The 6,000-nt window shown below is 47.1% G+C and overlaps 1 protein-coding gene across 2 annotated transcripts in view; it reads left to right on the top strand.

Annotated features, from left to right (window-relative positions):
- The first annotated feature begins 466 nt into the window (after positions 1 to 466).
- Positions 467 to 6,000, top strand: part of Blm (BLM RecQ like helicase) — a 77,859-nt gene continuing 72,325 nt past the window's right edge. Inside the window, exon 1 of one of the 2 annotated variants that reach the window (XM_075952653.1) lies at positions 467 to 578. The gene's annotated coding sequence lies outside the window, so the exon portion shown is untranslated. The remainder of the gene's footprint in view (positions 579 to 6,000) is intronic. The other variant, XR_012908289.1, reaches the window with a different exon arrangement.

Raw genomic sequence — 6,000 nt, 5'->3', positions numbered from 1 at the left:
AGAGCATTCAGTGCTCTTAACCGCTGAGCCAGCTCTCCAGCCCCAAGGGCAACATTCTTAGTGGCAACTATCCGCTAGAACCGAAGCTTCACACTCAGGCACTGTACAACCCCCCTGGAAGCATCTGGGTTTGCGACTCCAGTTCCCCACCAGTGACAGCAGCGGAATACCACCGAAATCTCACAAGAGCAGAGTATCAGATACAAGAACACAGACACTTCAAGTCTCGGTTGCCTCCAAACGCCAGAAAATTCCTATCATGTCAGAGCCTGGGCTTCAGGAACCTTTCCCAACACTAGGAAGAAAAAAAAAAAAAACCACAAAAACAAAGCCTTACTAGCGCCGGAAGCTCGGTACGGTTGCCATGATCACCTGACCCACCAGCTGGCTTCTGATTGGAGCTACTGGGGCGGGACCGAGTCCCAGAGGCTACGGTATTGGTTAGTCCCCCAGGGCTCGTCCAATCAGAACTCTCCTTCTTGCGGCGCGAAGCGAGCGAAGCGGGGCGCCGGAGGGCCTCGTCGGCGCGCGGAGTTTGGATAGCGATTTAGGTTTGGCGCGGCGTGAGCCTGAGTGAGGTGAGTTCGGCGAACTCGGGGCTGCGGCGACTCTGCCAGGTACCCGGCTCTCCCCGGGCCTGCCCGGAGTCCCAGGCCTCGGCCATTCCCCTAGTCGTCCGCCCCTATTCCTCGCTTGTGGCCAGTAGCCCTGGCGGGAGAAGAGCCCCAGAGCCCCAGAAAAGGCCCAGTCGGGCGGCCGATGCTTGAGTCTTGCTGTCCACACATTCCTTAAGGTCCAGGATCTTGCTTTTTGTCTGTCACACGCGAGAAATGGTCTCATCTGTTCCCCGGCGTTTAAGGCTGCAACGACCCCTTATCAACACACAAATTGCCCTGGTTTTAGACGGCTAGAATCCAAAGCTCCGGCCTCGTTTGCCTAAAGGGCACGTGGGCTTGGATGCCAGAGAGAAAATCTGAGTAAGACCTGCCCAGCTCGGAAGCGTGTCCCACTGCCAACCTATCCATAGGTCACTTGCTGGCTGAGATGAACCCGCCTCCCACTTGACAGCTCCCGGCGCCATCAGCCACACAGCGCTCCTCCTGTGCCTACCCCATTAAGGGGCAGGGGTAGGAAAGACTGATTGAGAGGTCCCGAGGTGGAGCAGCGGAGAGGCAGAAGCCTGGGGAGTGGAAAATCCATTGGATCTGTAGTGGAACTTGGAAGACTCTTCTTCCCCAGTGCTGACTAGCTGAACACCACGCCCAGCTTGAATCAACAGTCTGTTAGCCTGGCTGCTATTCTGTCAGAAGGTCGCTTTAAATTTACTTGGAGGAAATGGAGTTTCTAGGTGTCAATTCACTTTTGGGGTTGGGGACGAGGTTTTGAGACAGGGTTTCTCCGTGTAGCCCTGGCTGTCCTGGAACTCACCCTGTAGACCAGGCTGACCTCAAACTCGGGGATCTGCCTGCCTCTGCTTCCCATGTTGGGGGAGGAGGCAAAGGTGTGCGTCACCCCCACTGCCCAATCACTTTCAATGCTAGTTCCCAAGGCAGGGAGTGGCAATCAATATTTTTTTGTTGTTGTTTTGGCTCTTGTCGTCCAGGGTGGCCCTCAAACTTGTGTAGCTGAGGTTGACCTTAGACTCCTGATCTTACAGCCTCACCTCACAAGTGCTGGGGTTACAGGCTCATGTCACCAACCCAGATATTTTAAATTGTATGTTTTGAAATGTATACCCTTAAATTAAGAGAGCCTAGCATAGAATGTAACATCTTAAGCTTGGTTGATGGGCATATAGCTGTCTGTCTGTTTTCTGTACGTTTCCTTTGTCTTTTGTGGGGAGTGGGGATATGAGTGTGTCCTTGTTTATATTCATGCAGGTGTGTGTGTGTGTGTGTGTGTGTGTGTGTGTGTGTGTAAGCAGGCCAGATACATCTTCCTCGGTTGTTTTCCACCTTAGTGTTTGGGACAGTCTCACAGTAAACCTTGTTTGCACTTAGACTAACTGAACCATTTCATAGGTCTTTTCTGTCTCACTGGGTTCAAAGGGATTGCGAACCGACGTGTACAATTTAGTGTCTAAAAGCCTCTGAGTATAGAGTTAAGATCAGCTTCCACAGGAGTGGTGGTTCACACCCGTATAATTCCAGCGCTTTGAGTAAGACAGGAGAATGGAGAGTGAGCAGCTGTATGGAGACTACATGTCAGAAACAAGCTACCTGTGGCAGCTCAAGCCTGTGTCCACACACATGGAAGGGGAGGCAGAAGGGTCAGGAGTTAATTCTACCTCGGATACATAGTGAATTTGAGACCAGTCCGGAATATATGATGAGACCCTGTCTCCAAATCCCAAAGCAAACACAAAAATGCCCATTGCTTTTTTTTTGGGGGGGGGGTTCGAGACAGGGTTCTCTGTATCTTTGGAGCATGTCCTGGAACTAGCTCTTGTAGACCAGGCTGGCCTCGAACTCACAGAGATCCGCCTGCCTCTGCCTCCCAAGTGCTAGGATTAAAGGCGTGCGCCATCACTGCCCGGCTGGTTCAGAGATTTTTAATTGAGTGTTATTCTATATAGCATACAAGGGCTCTAACAATGAACTCTGCTACCAGCTCTTGGGGTTTGAGACAAGGTCTTGTTATATAACTCTGGCTGGCCATGATCTGGCTATCCTTGTCTCTGACTCCTGAGTGCTGGGATTATAGTTGTGTGTCACCATGACCAGCTCTATGTGTTTTGCTAATATTTGTTGTTAATTTTCTGTCTCCTTTTGCTCTGTGTCATGGTAGGAGTTGCGCCTAGGGCTGGTGCTTACCAGGCAGGTGTTTCACCACCACTGAGTCACACTCTAGCAGTTGATGTTTCTAAAATGCGTCTGGTCGAGAGCAGTGGTTCTTTTGGGAAAGTGCCTACTGCACAAGCATGATGACCTAAGTTCAGATCCCCAGAACCCACATAAAAAAGCCAGTCCAGCAGCACAAACCTGTAATCTCATCACAAAGATGAGACAGGAGCTTGTTGACTAGCCAGTCTAGTCAGACTGACAAACTCCAGGTTCAGTGGAAAGACACCTAATTGGCTCTGGCCTCCACACGCAAACTCACACGCTTGCACTTGTGAGTATAACACACACATTGACACACCCACACACCCTATCATGGAAATCTCATTTGCAGCAGGTTGGAGAGAAGTTGTGGATAATATTGGGGTCCCCTATTTGTAGTTAGAGTCTGAAACAGATGAAAGAAAGGCATGGGGCCAGGCATGGTGGTGCGCAACTATAACCCTAGTGCTCAAGAGCCTCCGCAGTAGGATCACTGGGAGTATAGGCAGTGGTGGCGCACGCCTTTAATCCCAGCACTCGGGAGGCAGAGGCAGGCAGATCTCTGTGAGTTCGAGGCCAGCCTGGTCTACAAGAGCTAGCTCCAGGACAGGCTCCAAAACCACAGAGAAACCCTATCTCAAAAGAAAAAAACAAAACCAAAAAGATGACAGTCCCACCATACAGATGAACCTCGAAGACATTCTAGTAAGCAGAATTGTCAGTTACAGAGGAACAAATACAACGTAACTCCACTTACAGTAGGGTAGTGCTATGTGTAGGGAGATGAGCAAATTCTATTTGATTAGCTTTAGGAGTGAAAGACGAAGATGCCTGGAGAGCTGCAGGACAGCACTCTGCCTATATTGTATTATTCACCTAAAGAAATTTGAGACAGCAAGCAAGAGTTCAAAACCAGCCTGGGCTATACAGTAACACCCTGTCTCAAAACCAAAAATGAAACAAATTAATTCAGAGGGTAGATTTCAGGTGTTCTTATCACAATAAAATGAAAACAACTGGTATAATTACTTAACAACATTTCAATTTATTAGCAATATATATTTAAATATTTTTATTTCATGGGCATTGGTGTTTTGCCTGCATATATGTCTCTGTGAGAGTGTTGGATTCCATGGACTTGGAGTTACAGTTGTGAGCTGCCATGTGGGTGCTGAAAATTGAATCTGGAAGAGCAGCAAGAGCTCTTAATCACTGAGCCCCAATGAAATATATTTTTAAGGTATAAAAATTGGTGCTAAAAAGAACTCGGTAGTTAGAGCACTTTCTACTCTTCCAGAGTACCCAGGTTTGATTCCCAGCACCAACATTGCAGGTCACAACCATTTGTAACTCTCGTTCCAGGTGATCTAATGCCCTATTCTGTCACCCAAGGACACACAGACATGCATGCAGGCAAAATACTCATTAAACAAGTACTTTTTTTTTTTAATATAAAAAAGGGGCTGGAGAGGTGGTCCAGAGGTAACGAGAACTTGTTTCCCTTGCAGAGGATCCTTGCTTGTCATTCCGTAAGCCTGACAACCATGAGATCGGATGCAGACGTGTGGGTGTCTGTAACCCCAGTGCAATGATGGGAAGTGATGATGGAGGCAGGAGAGTCTCTAGAAGCTGTCAGCCAACTAGCCTGGGTTGCACGGTGGTGGGGAAACCTCATCTTAAGAAGGGCAGAAAGTCTAGGAGCCAATAACTGAAGATTGTCCTCTCCATACCTGCCACGTGGCTGCATCCCAGTGTGCACACACTTACACAGTATCAGACTCGTCTATTGAGTTCCTCCAGAAAAGCCAAAGTGAGAATTTTGATTGGAATTTTATTGTCTAGATCAGTTTGGGAAGAAGTAGCATCTTGAGAATAGTACCTTTTTGTCATGAATGTGGCTCATTCGTTCTTTAATTTTTTAAAGAACTTGGTTGTTTCTCGTGAGCATGTGTATGTGTATAGACATAGTTTGTTGGATATTGATGTCACTGTACGTAAATCATAAGTTTTCTGGTTTTTTTTTGTTTGTTTTTGTTTTTTCGAGATTGGATTTCTCTGTGTAACCCTAGCTGTCCTGGAACTAGCTGTAATCTAGTATTGTGATGAGCTCTCTTAGTTGATTTTCTAGTGATGAACTAGCCTTGTATTCCCGAGACAACAGAATATGGCCCTGGTTTTATATATAGCTGGGTTTTGTCTGCTGTCATTTGGAATTTGTGCACCTACATCTGTGAATAAGAATTAAAGCCTGGGGTGTTTTCACTGTTGAGCTGCTTGCAGTGTTTGCTTTCAGATGCAGATGTACATACAGTAAGAGAAGTGAGAAGCTGGTCTGTGCTCTGGGGTTGTCTATGTGGAATCAGAGTGCTTTTTACTGTAAATGTTCAGAACACTTTCTGTTTGCTACTTCCTTCCTCTCGCCCCCCCCCCTCCCGAAAAAGACAGGGTCTTATGTGATAGCCCAGACTACCCAGAACTCACTGTGTGGCCAAAGCTGGCCCTAAACTCACAGCAGTGCTCCTGATTTAGCCGCCTACGGCATCAGCCATCACACCTGGCACTCCAGATCTCAATTGCTCACCAATTCCAGGTATTCAATATTGCTTTGGCAGCTTAAGATAATAAAATCAGGTAAGAGAAATTATTCAGAGGCACAAAGTTTGGGGGGAAAAGGTATCACTGTCCTTTTTTTTTTTTTTTTTTTTTTTTTTGGTTTTTCGAGACAGGGTTTCTCTGTGGCTTTGGAGCCTGTCCTGGAACTAGCTCTGTAGACCAGGCTGGTCTCGAACTCACAGAGATCCGCCTGCCTCTGCCTCCCGAGTGCTGGGATTAAAGGCGTGCGCCACCACTGCCCGGCAGGTATCACTGTCCTTACCTGCAGATAATAGAAGTGTCTAGAGCACAAATAATAATCAAAATAATTAAATTAAAAAAATTTAGCCTGACCTGATGGTACATGTCTATAATCCCAGCACTCAAATTTGACTGCATTAGAATTGTATTCAAGGCTGTGCTAGCTGCTACGTGGTGAGTTTGGGGCCGATCTGGACTATGTGAGACTGTTTCCAAAACAGCACACACAGGAGAGAGAGAGTTTAGTAAGATGACAGTGTACAATTTACATGCAAAACCAATTGTTTAACAAATAAGTTAGACTATATAAGGAAGGGGATAGTCT

The sequence above is a fragment of the Microtus pennsylvanicus genome, chromosome 18 (assembly GCF_037038515.1).
Source record: "Microtus pennsylvanicus isolate mMicPen1 chromosome 18, mMicPen1.hap1, whole genome shotgun sequence".
NCBI classification, from domain to species: domain Eukaryota; kingdom Metazoa; phylum Chordata; class Mammalia; order Rodentia; family Cricetidae; genus Microtus; species Microtus pennsylvanicus.
Note: the sequence above shows the minus strand (reverse complement) of the source record. Positions and strands in the feature narration are given on the sequence as shown.